This window comes from Zalophus californianus, chromosome 1 (assembly GCF_009762305.2).
Source record: "Zalophus californianus isolate mZalCal1 chromosome 1, mZalCal1.pri.v2, whole genome shotgun sequence".
NCBI classification, from domain to species: Eukaryota; Metazoa; Chordata; class Mammalia; order Carnivora; family Otariidae; genus Zalophus; species Zalophus californianus.
The window spans coordinates 216,071,399-216,088,401 of NC_045595.1; the positions used below are offsets into that span (position 1 = coordinate 216,071,399).

At 43.2% G+C, this 17,003-nt stretch overlaps 2 pseudogenes; both read left to right on the forward strand.

Annotated features, from left to right (window-relative positions):
* Positions 1 to 6,918: 6,918 nt before the first annotated feature.
* Positions 6,919 to 8,079, forward strand: LOC113917689 (annotated as a pseudogene).
* Positions 8,080 to 14,713: 6,634 nt separating this feature from the next.
* Positions 14,714 to 15,253, forward strand: LOC118356093 (annotated as a pseudogene).
* The last annotated feature ends 1,750 nt before the right edge of the window (positions 15,254 to 17,003 follow it).

Here is a 17,003-nt window from a genome sequence, read left to right on the forward strand (position 1 = left end):
AAGATGCCCTTCAACAGATGAATGGATAAAGATGTGGTCCATATATACAATGGAATATTACTCAGCCATCAGAAAGGATGAATACCCAACTTTACATCATCAACAGGGGTGGGACTGGAGGAGATTGTGCTAAGTGAAATAAGTGAAGCAGAGAAAGTCAATTATCATATGGTTTCACTTATTTGTACAATATAAGGAAGAGAATGGAGGACATTAGGGGAAAGAAGGGAAAAATGAAGGGGGAGAAATCAGAGGGAGAGATGAACCATGAGAGGCTATGGGCTCTGAGAAACAAACAGGGTTTTAGAGGGGAGTGGGGAGGGGGGATTGGTTAGCCCGGTGATGGGTATTAAGGAGGGCCCGTACTGCATGGAGCACTGGATGTTATACGAAAACAATGGATCGTGGATCACCACATCAAAAACTAATGATGTATTGTATGGTGAATAACATAACATAATAAAATTTAAAAAATGTATATTGAAACTCTAAGGCAATAAATTAAAAAAAAAGTGCACACAGACCATCCACCCAGGCATGTTATATAGAAATCATATTCTTGGACTATAATATAATTCAATTAGAAAGCATTTACAGAAAGATAACTTTAAAAAACATATTTTTGAATTAAACAATTCAGTTATTCATCTTTTGGGTGTTGTGTTTGATAAGTTCTTTATATATTTTGGATATTAACCCTTTAGCAGGTATGTCATTTGCAAATATCTCCTCCCATTCTAGAGCTTGCGTTTTAGTTTCGTTGATTGATTGTTTTCCTGTGAAGAAGCTTTTTATATTGATGAAATCCCAACAGTTTATTTTTACTTTTGTTTCCCTTGCCTCGGGAGATATATCTAGAAAGAAATTGCCGTGGTCAATGTTAAGGAGGTGACTGCCTGTGTTCTCCGCTAGGATTTTAATGGTTGCCTGGCTCACATTTAGGTCTTTAGTCCATTTTGAAATTATTTTTGTGTATGTGTAAGAAAGTGGTCCATGTTGCTGTCCTATTTTCTAACACTATTTGTTGAAGAGACGACCTTTTTCCCCATTGGATATTCTTGCCTGCTTTGTCAAAGATTAATTGACCATATAGTTGTGGGTTCATTTGTGGCTTTTCTGTTGTACTCTATTGATCTATATGTCTACTTCTGTGCCAGTACCATACAGTTTTGATCACTACAATGTTGTACTATAACTCGAAGACCAGAATTATGATGCCTCCAGCAACACTTTTCTTTTTCAATGTTACTTTGGCTATTCAGGGTCTTTGGTGGTGCATGCAAATTTTAGGATTGTCTGTGAGAAACGCTGTTGGTATTTTGATAGGGATTGCATTAAATGTGTAGATTGCTTTGAGTAGTATAGACATTTTAACAATATTTGTTTTCCAATCCATGAGCATGGAATGTCTTTCCATTTCTTTGTGTCATCTTCAATTTCTTTCATCAGTATTTTTTAGTTTTCAGAGTACAGGTCTTTGACGTCTTTGGTTACGTTTATTTGTAGGTATCTTAGTATCTGGGGTATAATTGTAAATGGGATTGTTTTCTTAATTTCTCTTTCTGCTGCTTCATTATTGGTGTGTAGAAATGCAACAGATTTCTGTACATAGATTTTGTATCCTGTGACTTTACTGAATTTGTGTATCAGTTCTAGCAATTTTTTGGTAGTCTTTCAGGATTTCTTTTTTTTATTAAGTTCAATTAGCCAACATGTATAGTACATCATTAGTTTTTGATGTACTGTTCAATGATTCATTAGTTGCGTATAACACCCAGTGCTCATCATATCATGTGCCCTCCTTAATGCCCATCAAGATTTCTTTTTTTTACTAAGTTCAATTAGCCAACATGTATAGTACATCGTTAGTTTTTGATGTGGTGTTCAATGATTCATTATTTGCATATATTCTATAGAGAGTGTCGTGTCATCTTCAAAGAGTGAGTTTCACTTCTTCTTTGCTGATTTGAATGACTTTTATTTCTTTTTGTTATCTGATTGTTGTGGCTTCCAATACTATGTTAAATAACAGTGGTGAGAGTGAATATCCCATTCTTGTTCCTGACTGTAGAGAAAAAGCTCTTAGATTTTCCCCAATAGACATTTTTCCAAAAAAGACATGCAGATGGCCAACAGACACATGAAAAAATGCTCAACATCACTGATCATCAGGGAAATACAAATCAATATACAATGAGATATTACCTCACACCTGTCCAAATGGCTAAAATCAAGATCTCAAGGAAACAATAGGTGTTGGGTGAGGATGTGAAGATAAGGGGAAGCCTCTTGTATTTTTGGTGGGAATACAAACTGATGCAGCCAGTTGTGGTTCCTCAAAAAGTTAAAAATAGAACTACCCTATGATCCAGCAATTGCACTACCAGGTATTTACCCAAAGGATACGAAAATACTGATTCAAAGGGACACATGCACCCCGATGTTTATAGCAGCATTATCTACAATAGCCAAAATATGTAAACAACCCAAGTGTCCTTCAACTGATGAATGGATAAAGAAGATGTGGTATGTATATATATATAAACATATTACTCAGCCATAGAAAAAGAATGAAATCTTGACAGTTGCAGTGACATGGATGGAGCTAGGGAGTATTATGCTAAGTGAAATAAGTCAGAGAAAAGACAGATACCGTATGATTTCACTCATGGGGAATTTAAGAAACAAAACAAACAAGCAAACGGGGAAAAAAAAGAGAGATAGGTAAACCAAGAAACAGAGTCTTAACTATAGAGAACAAAGTGATGGTTACCAGAGGGGAGGTGGGTGGGGGGATGGGTGAAATACATAATGAGGATTAAGGAGTGCACTTGTGATGTGCACTGGGTGATGTATGGAAGTATTGAGTCATTATATTGTATACCTGAAACTAATATTACATTGTATGTTAACTAACTGGATTTTAAATAAAAACTCAAAAAATAAATTGAACAACACATTTCTTTTTTTAAAGAAATTAAAAAAAAATCTAAAGAGAAGAGAGAGAGCATGAGCAGGGGGAGGGCCAAAGGGAGAGGGAGAGAGAATCTCAAGCAGACTCCATGCTGAGTGTGGAGGCTGACATGGGGCTAGATCTCACTCTAGTTCTATCCACATGGTTGCAAATGGCAAGATTTCATTCTTTTTCTATGGCCGAGTAATATTCCATTATATATATATGTATCTCACATCTTCTTTATCCATTCATCATTTGATGGACATCTGGGCTTTCGATATTTTGGCTAATGTGGATATTGCTGCTATAAACACGGGGGTGCATGTGACCCTTTGAATCAGTATTTTTGTATCCTTTGGGTAAATACCTAGTAGTGCAATTGCTGGATCATAGGGTAGTTGTATTTTAACTTTTTGAGGAACGTCCATACTGTTTTCCAGAGTGGTTGCACCAGCTTGCATACCCACCAATAGTGCAAGAGGGTTCCCCTCTCTCTGCATCCTTGTCAACATCTATTGTTTCCTGAGTTGTTAATTTTAGCCATTCTGAGAGGTATAAACTGGTATCTCACTGTGGTTTTGATTTGTATTTCCCTGATGATGAGTGAGGTTGAGCATCTTTTCATGTATCTGTTGGCCATTTGTATGTCTTCTTTGGAGAAATGTCTGTTCATGTCTTCTGCCCATTTTTAATTGGATTATTCATTTTTGGGGTGTTGAGTTTGATAAGTTCTTTATATATTTTGGATACTAACCCTTTGTTGAATGTCATTTGCAAATATCTTATCCCATTCTGTAGGTTGCCTTTCAGTTTTGTTGATTGTTTCCTTCACTGTGCAGAAGCTTTTTATCTTGATGAAGTCCCAATAGTTCCTTTTTGCTTTTGTTTCCTTGACTCTGGAGATGTTGTCTAGCAAGACGTTGCTGCAGCCTAGGTCAAAGAAGTTGCTGCCTGTGTTCTCTAGGATTTTGTTGGATTCCTGTCTCACATTTAGATCTTTCATCCATTTTGTATTTATTTTTGTGTATGGTATAAGAAAGTGGTGAAATGGACCAATTACTTGAAAGACAAACTATCAAAATTCGTTAAAGAAGAACTAGATAAACTGGGTAGCCCTATAATCTATTTTAACAATTGAAATTATGACCTAAAACCTTGTGTATACTTATACAATAATACTAATTATGCACAGCCTCTTCAAAAAAATGGAAGGACAGGAACACCTTCAAACTCACTTTTTTTCCATTTCATTTTATTTTACTAATTCCAGTGCATTTAACAAAGTGTAGTATTAGTTTCAGGTATACAATGTAGTGATTCAACAATTCCATACAACACCCTGTGCTCATCACAACAAGTGCACTCTTTAAACCCCATCACTTATTTAACCCCTCCCCCCCACCCACTTCCCCTCTGGTAATCATCAGTTTGTTCTCTATAGTTAAGAGTCTGTTTCTTGGTTTGTCTCTCTTTCTTTCCCTTTTGCTCATTTGTTTTGTTTCTTAAATTCCACATATGATTGAAATCATATGGTATTTGTCTTTCTCTGACTGACTTATTTCACTTAGCATAATACTCTCTAGCTCCACCCGTGTCCTTGCAAATGGCAAGAATTTGTTCTTTTTTATGGCTGAGTAATATTCCATTTTATATATATATATATATATATATATATATATATATATCTCACATCTTCTTTATGCATTCAGCAGTTGATGGACACTTGGGCTGTTTCCATAATTTGGCTATTGTAGATAATGCTATTTACAGTGGCATACAGGTTTTTATGTGGAAATAATTTTTCATTTCTCTGGGATAAATTCCCAGGAGTGCTACTGCTGAATTATATGGTAATTGTATGTGAAGTATTTGTTGAAGAAACTGCCAAACTCTTCCAGGAGTGACTGTAAGATTTTACATTACAGCTAGATGTCTAAGATGGTAAGTTTGGTGTGGTCACTTGTAAAATTGTAGCTATCCTGATCGGTGGGTAGTTGTCATAATAAATCTGACTCTTTTTTTTTTTTTTTTTTTAATGTTTGCAGTCAGTTTTCAGGCTTCCCTCCTCATTCTTCCCCCTGTGCCTCAACTCTGGGCAAAGTGATAAGAAATCCCAAGTTCTCCCTCCTTTGGCACCAGTAGGAGATTCAAAGCATGCAACCCTTGCTGACATGTGTCAACTGTCACCTCAGCCACACCCCTAACCATAACAATAATAAAAAAGAAATCAGGTCAGTTTCCTTTACATTCATTCATTCCCGAGCTATGTTTGGATCATCTCTGGAAGCTTGTCCTGATCTTTCCAGAGCCTCATTAAGTGATTAACAAGCCTTTTCTTACCTCTTGGTCTGTCTGTGGCATCTCCAGTCTTGACCTGTGACTTCAGGAAATACTCAAGTGGAGGGACAAGGGAGTCATGGGACACATAGGTAGGCAGTATATGACACATCTCAGTCCATGTAAGTGAACTGAATATGGAGTGAGGTTATGGTAATTCCAAGTTTTCCAGTTTTAGCAGATTACTGGGTCCACTTGCTGGAGGTAAGAGATTTAGAATATGATGGAGGAAATCTATAACTTGACTGTTGATTTTGATACTATGCATTTGACTGTATATACGTTAATGTTTCTTAAATTAGTCAACCTTACAACAAACATAACAAAATATAATTAGTGTGAAATAAGTTTTGTTTAGCAGAATCTGTGTGTCATGTTTATATATGCTACAGTAATACAGTTCATAATAATACAGTAAGCTTTTGGGAAGGATATTGCACAGATGTTACTGGTATTCAATGTGCATAGAAAGACAGGAATGTTAAAATATACAGATTAAAAATTAAGTTTTTTGAAATGAAATTGTCTCATAATATATTAAGTCTCCAGAATTGGCCAAATAGTGTCTCATTGGCTGGGCTCATTGGCTGGGCTGTTGTTGCCTTGGCAAGAGACTGTCCTTTCTCCTGCTGGGATAGTAAAGGAGTAGCTAAAGTAGCATCAAGTTGTAAGGTGCTTTTCTTCCTGTTGGGTCTGCAGCTGATGTAGAATGGTAGGGTGTTAGAGCTCCCCCCTTTGGGTCCCCTGACTTCTTTTTCTTATTTATTTATTTATTTATTTATTTATTTATTTATTTATTTATTTTCACCACTGAGAACCAATATTTTATTTTCTATATGTATGTTTATTTTTTAATTTTTTAAAATTTAATTTTATTATATTATGTTAGTCACCATACAATACATCATTAGTTTTTTTTTTTTTTTAAGATTTTATTGATTTGACAGAGAGAGACACAGCAAGAGAGGGAACACAAGCAGGGGGAATGGGAGAGGGAGAAGCAGGCCTCCTGCCAAGCAGGGAGCCCGATGCGGGGCTCGATCCCAGGACCCCGGGATCATGACCTGAACCGAAGGCAGACGCGTAACGACTGAGCCACCCAGGTGTCCCAATACATCATTAGTTTTTGATGTGTATTTTTTTTATTTTTAAAAAGATTTTATTTATTCATTTGAGAGAGAGAGCGCACAAGCAGGGGGATGCAGCAGAGGGAGAGGGAGAAGCAGGCTCCTGGCTGAGCAGGGATTCTGACGTGGGGCTCGATCCCAGGTCCCTGAGATCATGATCTGAGCCGAAGGCAGATGCTTAACCAACTGAGCCACCCAGGCACCTCCCGCCCCCCACAACTTCTTTTAAAACAAAGTTTACTTTTATTAATTTTCACAGAACACATGATATTCTCTGTCTTCATAAACATTGCATTCTGTTCCTTAACAGTTCTGTTCAGTAAGAATCTCGATGATTCCTTGGTCTGGTATAGCTGTGTATTTGCTGAATCTGCAGGAAGACTTCCTGAAACTCACTCTTCGCTCTCAATTACTTTTAATATTTACATTCATAATCAAATTATTTGTCTATAGGATGTCCTGGACTTGGTTTAAGGATCTAAGAGAGACTGAAAGACAATGATTTCCAGTGACATACTTTTTGGGATCTTCCTCAGCTTTCTAACTTGTATTGGTTTCATGGGGAATTCTTTGTTTTTTACATTATATATGTATACCTTCTTAATTCTTCCTCATAAAAAGAAGCCTGTAGATATGATTCTTGCCCACTTAACTTTGGCTAATGCCCTGACACTTATATTCAGAGGGATTCCAAATATAATGTCATCCTTTGGAATTAGGCTGGAGATGGGCGATACTGGATGTAAAATAGTGCTCTATATTCAGAGTTACCCAGAGTATTTCTCTGTGCACAACTGCCCTCCAGAGTACATTTCAGGCAGTGACTATTACTCCAAGTAATCCTAAATGAGCCTGGCTCAGATACAGAATTTCTACATTCATTCAACCCTCTTTACTTTACTTCTGGATGATCAACATGGCCACCTATTCTGTGGTTGTTTTACAAACTGTGGCCAACAGGAATACCACTGGTGATGGACTTGGGTGTTATAGTGCTTATCGTAAAAAACAAGGCATTTGATAGCCAGATAACACCAATATTTCTAAGTATGGTATTCATTCGAGATTTGTTCTTTCTCTCCCTGATGACATGTAATAGTATCTACATGGTGAATATACTTTACAGACACCACAAAACAGCTCAGAATGTTCACAGTGCCATCCAGTCTTCATCATGCCCTCTTGAAAACAAAGCTACCCATGTTGTTCTCATATTGGTGAGCTACTTTGTTTTCTTTTACTGGACCAACACCTTTCTTAATGTTTGTTTATTTTATACAAGTAAGAAAAAGCAGCAACTGGAGAAATTTAGTGACCTTTTTTCTTTTTCTTTTTCTTTTTTTTTAAAGATTTTTATTTATTTATTTGAGAGAGCGACAATGAGAAATGGAAAGAGAGCACATGAGAGGGGGGAGGGTCAGAGGGAGAAGCAGACTCCCTGCCGAGCAGGGAGCCTGATGTGGGACTCGATCCCAGGACTCCAGGATCATGACCTGAGCCGAAGGCAGTCGCTTAACCGACTGAGCCACCCAGGCGCCCCTTAGTGACCTTTTTTCATCATGTTACCCAATCATCTGTTCTTTCCTTCTCATTAAAAGTGAAAATAGAATTTCCAGAATAAATTTCATGAAAACAAGAATCAGAATTTTCTTTTCTTAAAGAAAATTCATTCATCATAGGAACATTCCTTAGCATTCTTCTGCACCACAGGAGTCATTTGTATGAATATACTTAACATGCTTATCAGTGACATGAATTACATTTATAGTCCCCATTGAACTGAGTTAACAATCCAAAGAGCTGTAATTAAGTTATTGTCAAATTATGAAACATTTTAGACATCAGATATAAGGTTTAGATTATGATGTCATGTCTGTAAGTTTTTAAATTTTATAAAATAATAACATGTAAATGTAGAATGGTTTGTAACATAGGAAACATTATTATTCATAAATTACAGAAATCAGTAAACCCCCAAAAGAATAGTGGTTACTTTTTGGTGTAAGGTAACCCTAATCCTAAGCAAGGTGATAAAATATGTGTGTTTATTAAATTGTGACATATACTTTTATATGTCATATTTAGTTTTTTAAATAAACAGAATTATTAATATTTGCATATAAATTCAGAAATCAAATTTGCAATAATTTTTAAATTACATTTAATATAAAGAAGGAACACTAAAAAATAAACAAGATCTCAAAACATCTAGATTATTGTCCTGAGAACTGTTGAATATAGGTCACCTGAGGTTTGAATTGAAGGTAGAAAGAAGGGGGCATAAAGGTCCACACCCAAGAACTAGGTATCTCCCACAGGCAGAGAAAAATAAGACCGCTTGTCACAATTACACATTATTACAAAGGCTACATGCTCGGCTTATGGCATAGTAGAATAGTGAAGATCAGATGGTTCTGGTATGTGGTTGGGAAATAAGGTGTAGGTTTGGGTTTGGGCTTAGGGTCAGGGTCTGGGGTTAGGGGTTTGGGGTCAGGGTCAGGGTTAAGTTTAAACATAACTGGACCTCTTCCCCTCCTCTATCTCCCTGGGCCTCCACGGTGGACAGGACTTGCCTAGGGTCACACATGAGTCCAGGATTGACCTGAAGACTTGTTTTTCTACCCTTCAGTCCTGGGCTCTAATAGAAGAGTGAAATGTCTACCTGGTCACTGAGCCCAGCTCCCTGACCCCAAATCCAACCCAACCCCTGTCAAGGGTTGTGGAGGGTGTCGGAGGTCATGTATTGTTCTTTCCACTTTCCCATCTGGAAAGAGTGCTGCTGGCCCCATTCTACCTGGGCAGCTCCAGGTGCCAGCACAACCCTGACCCAGGAGAGCACTCAGCAGACATGTATGGATTTATACAGGACTGGGTGCTGGCGCCCAGCAGTCCCCATGTGCACCCTTCTTGCAGATTGATGGGGCCTTCCTGGCACGCTTCACTTGGATGCACCGTGGTTTGCTTATGGGATTCATCTATTGAAGGACACCCCGATTTCTTCAAGTTTTTAGCTATGATGAATAGAGCTACTGTGCATAATTGCATGCTAGTTTTTGTGTGGAAACAGTTTTTCAAAGCAGTTGTCTAACTACTACAAGTGTGATTGTTGGATATTCTGGTGAGATTTATTTAGCCTTGGAAAATCTGCCAAACTGTTTTCCAAATGGCCATACATGTATCCCCAGCATGAAGAAGTGTTCCTGTCATTCCTCACCCTTCAGCAACTGGTATCCTCATTTTCTGGAATTTAGCATTTCTAATAGGTGGCTACACTATCTCACTTTTGATTAAATTGGTAACTTCCTAATGATAGAGGATGTAGAGCATATTTTTGTATGCTTATTTATTATCTGTACATCTTCTTTGTCCAGGTATCTGTTCAGATATTTACCCATTGTTAATTAGGTTATTTGTATTCTTACTGTTGAGTTCTGACAGTTTTTATGTATATTTTGAATATAGATCCTTTATCAGATGTGTGTTTTGCAAAAATTTTTCTCAGTTTTTGGGTTGTCTTTTTGTTCTCTGAGCAAGGTCTTTCACAGAGTAGAAGTTTTAATTTTATAAAGTTCACATTATCAATTTTTTTCTTTTCTGGATCAATGTTTGGTGCTGTGTTTTAAAACTCAACACCAGGGTGCCTGGGTGGCTCAGTCCGTTAAGCATCTGCCTTCGGCTCAGGTCATGATCCCAGGGTCCTGGGACTGAGGCTGGCATCAGGCTCCTTGCTCAGTGGGGAGCCTGCTTCTCCCTCTGCCCCTCCCCCTGCTTGCGCTCTCTCTTTCTCTGACCAATAAATAAACAAATCTTAAGCAGAAAAATTCATCACCAAAAATGTACATTCTCTTTTATGATTTCTTTTTGATATTTTGATAGTTGTATATTTTAAATTTATGTACAATTTTGAGGGAATTTTGGTGGAACTTGTAAAGGTTTTGTCTACATTTCATTTCCTATCATATGGTTTCCAATTCATTGTTCCTTAGGTATTTCGGGAGAAGCCGGGGTATTGTACTCCAGTTCAGTTAGAAATTTCCAAGGTGTATTAGATTCAGCGGGATCTGGGAAGGGGACTCGTGCATCCATGAAACTGAGCGCGCCACATCCGGCACTGCCTCCTGCACTACCTGCGCCGCCCGCAGGGGGCGCCCGAGCACAGCTCCCTGACCGGGGCAGGGCATGCGTGCTCCGCAGAGGCCTTATCGGTCCGTAGTAATTGGAGCCGCCCCCATTGTGGACACTTCTGGAGGACGTGGGTCCGCGTCCACGCTAACAGGAGCCCAGCCTCCTGAGGACCCTCTGTGGACACTTTGGGAGGACCTGGGGCCGCGTGCATGCTGAGGATCTCGGCCTTCTCAGGACGGGCTGTGGAGGCTTCGGGAGGACGTGGGGCCGCGTCCACACGGACAGGAACCCATTCTGCTCAGGACACTCTGTGGAGGCCTGGGGAGGACATGGGCTGCATCCACACCGACAGGACTCGCTGTGGAGGACGTGGGGCCGCGTCCACACGGACAGGAGCCTGTCCTCCTCAGGACCCTCTGTGAAGATGTGGGGAGGACATGGGCTGCGTCCACACCGACAGGACTCGCTGTGGAGGACGTGGGGCCGCGTCCACACGGACAGGAGCCTGTCCTCCTCAGGACCCTCTGTGAAGATGTGGGGAGGACATGGGCTGCGTCCACACCGACAGGAACCCATTCTGCTCAGGACCCTCTGTGAAGATGTGGGGAGGACATGGGCTGCGTCCACACCGACAGGACTCGCTGTGGAGGACGTGGGGCCGCGTCCACACGGACAGGAGCGCCGGCCTCCTTGGGATCCGCCGCGCGAGAAGGTGAGGAGAAGGTGAGCGGGGACAGCCGAGGGGGTCCGTGCTCACAGGACCCGCAGCGGGAGGAGAAGGTGAGGGGAAGCCGCCTGAGCGGACCCCGCGGAGGAACGGCGCGCTGTGTAGACGCCGCGGTTCCGTGGCCTTGTGTGCGGTGACGCGGGGTCCCGCGCGGCGCTGTGCGCGCGGCTGTCGGGTCGCCCGTTTCTGGGTTCGGATTCGCTCCGCGGCCCGCGCGTCTGCGTTTGCTCCCGCGGCGGCTCCGTGCTTTGTCTCTTGTTCCTTCATCACGCAGCTGGGAGTTCGGGAGCGGACAGGTGGGTGGCTTCCCCCTTTGGGTTATTGTGAAAAATGCTATGAATATTTGTGTACACGTTGTTGGTTTTCTTTGAACAACTGTTTTCAGCTATTTCAGGTATATATCTAGGAGTAGAATGGTTGAACTGTACGACAATTCTATTTTTATCCTTCTGAGGAAATGCAAAGTATTTTACACATAGGCTGCAGCACCATTTTGCATTTCCACAAGTAAGGTTAAATGTTCCAGTTTCTTAACATCCTTTTTTTAAATTTTTTTTTAAAGATTTTATTTATCTATTTGAGACAGACAGAATGAGAGAGAGGGAAAGCACGTGAGAGGGGGGGAGGGTCCGAGGGAGAAGCAGGCTCCCCGCTGAGCAGGGAGCCCGATGCGGGACTCGATCCCGGGACTCCAGGATCCTGACCTGAGCCGAAGGCAGTCGCTTAGCCAACTGAGCCACCCAGGCGCCCCGTTTCTTAACATCCTTGCCAAGATTTGTTATTCTCAGTTTTCTTGATTATAGGGGTTCTTGTGTAAAAGGGTATGTCACTGCACTTTAAATCTGTGTTTCATAATGACTAATCACATTTAACATGTTTTCATGTGTTACTGATCATTAAAGGTCTATCCAAATCCTTCACCCATTTTTTAAATTGGGTTGTCGTTTATTGATAAGTGGTAAACGCTCTTTATATATTCTGGATAACAGATTTTATCAGACAAACAATGTGCAAATATTTTCCACTTTGGGGGACCGGCTTTTCACTTTCAGGACAGCATCTTTTGATGCACAAAGGTTTCTAATTTTAAGGAAATTCAATTTCTCTATTTTTTCTTTCTTTGCTGTGTTTTGGTGTCAAATCTAAGAGCACTGCTAAATCCAAAGTCATGAATATTTATTCCCATTTATTTCTTTTAGAGTTTATAATTTTACCTCTTACATTTAAGCCTTTAATTAATTTTGAGTTAATGTTTTATGTGGTGTGTGGTAAGGGTCCAATTCTTTTCCTCTGCATGTGGATAGCCAGTTGTCTAGTACCACTTGTGGAAAAGACCATTCTTTCCCCAATGTGATGTTGTCCACCCTGTCCACTGACAGAGTTCAGTGGACCATAGAGGAAGGGGTTTATTTCTGGGCTCTCAAATAAATCACACTGATCTTTATGTGTATCTATGGGAGTACCACAATGTTTTATTAAATGATGCTTTGTGTTAAGATTTGAAATTGGGAAGTATGAGCTTCCACCTTTGATTTTCTTTTTCAAGATTGTTTTGGCTATTTTGTGATTCCCTTGATTTTCCATATAACGGTTAGGATTGGCTTGTGTGTTTCTTCCAAGACGCCTCTGAATTTTCCTAGGAAGCACACTGAAATTGCACATTGCGTTATATACTACTGCTATCTTATGACTGAACATCTTTCATCACCATGGATTGTCTTCACATTTTTGAGGGGTTCCTTTAATGTCTTTCAGAAATGTTTTACAATATTCGGTGTACAAGTTTTACACCTTGATTACATCTATTCCTAACTATTTTATTAATGTTGATGTTACCTAAAAAGGAATTATTTTCCTAAATTGCTTTTTGGATAATTCATTGCTAGGGTATACAAGTAAGAGGGATTTTTGTGTGTTTTGTGATTTTTTTTTTTTTCTCCTGTAACATTGGTGAATTTGGTAACTAGCTCCAATCTTTTTTTTTTTTTTTTTGGTTCCTTAAGAAGCTCCAAGGGTAGGAGTTAGGGCTAGGGGTGGGGTTAGGGATTAGGGGTAAATTTACGGGTTAGGGGTAGGGTTAAGGGTTAGGGGTGGGGTTAGGGTTAGGGGTTAAGGTTTAGAGGTTAGGGTTATGGTTTGGTCAGTGTTTGGTTAGGGATAGGGTTTCCCTATCCTCTGCTGTTGAAAGCCCATTCTCCTCTGGTAACCAGAGTGATATTTTCGGAACATAACCTCTGAGCCTCTCTGTGGTCTGCTCCCCAACTTCCCTTCTCTCCAGCCTCTGCTCTCTCTCTTGCCGCCGTCCGCTTGTGTTCTGCCAAAGAGTGTGTTGTGCCACATGGGCATGTGTTGTGCCCTCTGCCAGTGCACTCTTTTCTCCCCCTGCTTCATGTCTGGCTTGTTCTCCCATTGGCTGGGCTTGGACTTCTCCCCCGGGGACCTGAATCCTGTCAGCTGGGTGTGTTTGCTTGTCCTCTATTTTATGTCCTCCTCCGCGTGAGCTACTTACTAACCTGACAGTTATGAGGTAGAAACAGGGAAGTAGTGCACAAAATCATCAGTCTCAGAGAGTCTCATCACACCTACCTGACAATAGCGAAGCTACTGTCCCCACAGTGGGGAGCAGGTAGCCCCCTCAAAAGGGGACCAGCCATATGAGGCAGTTGGACAAGACTTCCAACATCTTGGGTCTGGGGAGATGTAGACCTGGACCCAGAAGCTTATATTCTTGGGTTCAAGGCTAGCGCCCTCTTCTTACAGAGGTCCTCTGTCCCCTTCCATGCCCACATACGGGACTTGATTCCTGATCTGGGGCAGTTCAAGGGTGACCCCTCCTAGGAATACCAGTGGTTTAGTGAGGACCTTGTCAGCAAGATGCCGAGTAGCCTTCCAGGGAGGACCCTACAGGGGGTGGAGACAGCTCTGTGGGGGCCAGCAACAGCCCACTCAAAGCAAAGTGGGGCAGGTGGACAGCCCTGCTTGTTCTACCCGTCTGTAGGGCATAGAAACAAGGGCTGTGCCTGAAGGTGCTTAACGCCTGACAGGTGGGGACAGGACCTGCAGAGGGTCGGCCAGGGGAGGGCACCTGTATGGTTCGCCCGGGAGCTCAGCACAGGAGAGTTCCTGGCTCCAGCATGCCGGGGGGGAAGTTTCCAGCCTCTGAAGACTCAGGCTCCCCTTTGTACGATGGGGTGCTGATGGCCCCCATCTCTAGGAGCAGAAGTTAGGGAGACCCTGCCAGCAGACTCACTCAGGACAGACCAGGAGAGTGGCAGTTGCTTAAAGCAGCCCAGGGCCTGCCCCCTTGAAGAAGGTGCACATGTACACAGCCCAAATTTTGGGGTCCTGCTGCCAGCCTCTGACAGTGACCCTCCTCCAGCTCTGTCCCCTGTCCCTGTAGGTATGTGGTCTCCCTGGAGTTGTTCCTGCAGAGGGCATGTCATGGTGGGACACAGGGTCATCTATTACGTCTTCACTGACCAGCCGGCTGCTGGGCCCTGTGTACCCCTCTGGGAGGGCCAGAGGGTGATGGTCCTCCAGGTCCCCAGCACCCGGCTGGGAGGTACTGGGAGGATGTGTCCATGCAGGGCATGGCAATGATCAGCCACTTCTGTAAGCAGAGCTTCCTTCATGAGATGGACTACCTGGTGTGTGCACATGTGGGCAAGTCCCAAGTGCACATCCCCAGGGACCAGGGCAACTTTTACTACTTGGGAGCCTTTTTTGGGGGGGTTGGTGGCGGAGGTTCACCGACTGACCTTGGCCTGTCACCAGGCGATAGGGGTTGACCAGACCAATGAAATCGAGGCTGTGTGGCACGATGAGAGCCACCTGAACAGGTGCCTCCTGGACCATAAATCCCCCAAGGTGCTGTCCCTGGAGTATCTGCGGGACCCGCAGCTCCTGGGCTGCCCTCCCATCATGAAGAAGCTGAGATTCGTGGCCATGCCCAGGAATCACCAGGACATCCAGAACGAATGAGGGGTGGTCCCCAGAGGACCTGTGGGACCCACAAGCCCTGGGTCATGAAGAAGCTGAGATTAGTGGCTGTGCCCAAGAATCACCACTACATCTGGAACTCATGAGGTGCTGCCCCCGTCTCCATCGGGGGTGTTGCCTTGAGTGGAGCCGTCAGAGCAGTTTCCTACTTCTGTCCCCTTGAGGGAGACTGTGGAGCCTCTACCACTGCCCGCACAGGCATGTCCAGGGCCCCCACTGCACCAGCACACAGGAGGCCTGCCTGGGGGCACAAGTTCTTCTCTTTGTGATTGGTGCATTTTGATCACTTTTGGGTCATTTGCAGCTGTGAAAGGCTCCAGTTTTATGTCAGAGGTTTTTCTGTGTCAATGCTGAGCAACCATCTTTAAAAAGGACAAGTGGGGGAAAAGGTTTTTCTCCCTGGTTCTAAACAGACACCACCTGGTGGGGCTGGGAGCAGTCCTATAGCAGCCATGGAGCCAGAATGGGCCCTGGCTGGGTCTTCGCTCCCAGTCCTTAACACCTCACTGCAGCCGTGGGGCTTCTGGGTCAGGGGTGCACTGAGCCACCTCTCAGACCCCCAGTCCCCTGACCACTAGAGGCCTTGGCTGTGGCTGCTAGCTTGGCCTCCGGGAGCATAGAGCCTTCTCAGTTACTTATGGTTCCCACCTTGGTTTTAAATGGCTATTTCTGTGCTGGTGTTTTTGGAAATGTGGGCACTCGCTCCGTCTGGATGCACATCCCCTTGGGATTCCTCAGTGCCCACCAGTGGGTTTGCACTTGTGCACTTTCTCTGGACCAGCTGCCTGCACTGTGTCTTAGCAAGCACTTACTGAGCTCAGTCCCCCAACAAGGGGCAGAGCGTGAGAGCGAGAACTAAGATACAGGCTCCTTGCTCTTGAGCCCTCTAGGGACCTGCGATGGCCCCATCCTCCTGACTCACTACTTTCATATTGTGGTGTAATGGACATACAACTGATACTGTTAAGCACATTTCAGGGTACAATTCAGTGGCAATAAGTTTATTCACTCCTCTGCACCTGCCACTTCCATCCATTGCCATAACTTTGTCATCATCCCAAACTGAACCTCTACCCACGAGACCCTAAGCCCCCATTCCCCTTCCCCAGCCCCGGCACCCAGCAGCTCCTTCCACCTCTGTGAATTGGAGTACTCTCCGTCCCTCCCAAGTGGGGTCCTCCGGCGTTGGTCCTTTAGGGACTGGCTTATTTCACGTAGCATAATGGCCTCAAGGTCTGTCCCTGTGAGCCTGAACCTGACCCCGCTTTGCCCCCAAAAGTGTGGCTCAGCCCTCTCCCGTCTAAGCCGAACCTCCTCAGTCCCCTCTGCTCCCTTCACCTTCCTCCTCAGCTGAAGATGATCCCAGCCAGTCTGCAGCTCTGAAGACCTGTTCAGTCCGGATGCCAGGCACATACCCCGGGGGCCTCGGGCCTCACCTATGCCCCATCTGTCCACGTCAGGTGCCTGCCCCCTCCCCCAGCTGACCACCTGCACCGCCCACAGGTGTCCCCATCTCAGGAGAGGGAAACACCAAGTCCAGACCCTTGGAGTCCTCTGGGACTTCTTGCTTGCTACCAACTTTCCCAGCAGTGAAATGGCTACTGGAGGATACTCAATGTCCAAAACATTTAAAGGCCCATGTGAGTCTCTGCTGCCTTAGGCAATGGATAACAGTTGGGGCAAATAGAAACCAAGCAGAATCACCGGAAGAAAGGCTGAGTGATGAGGAGCT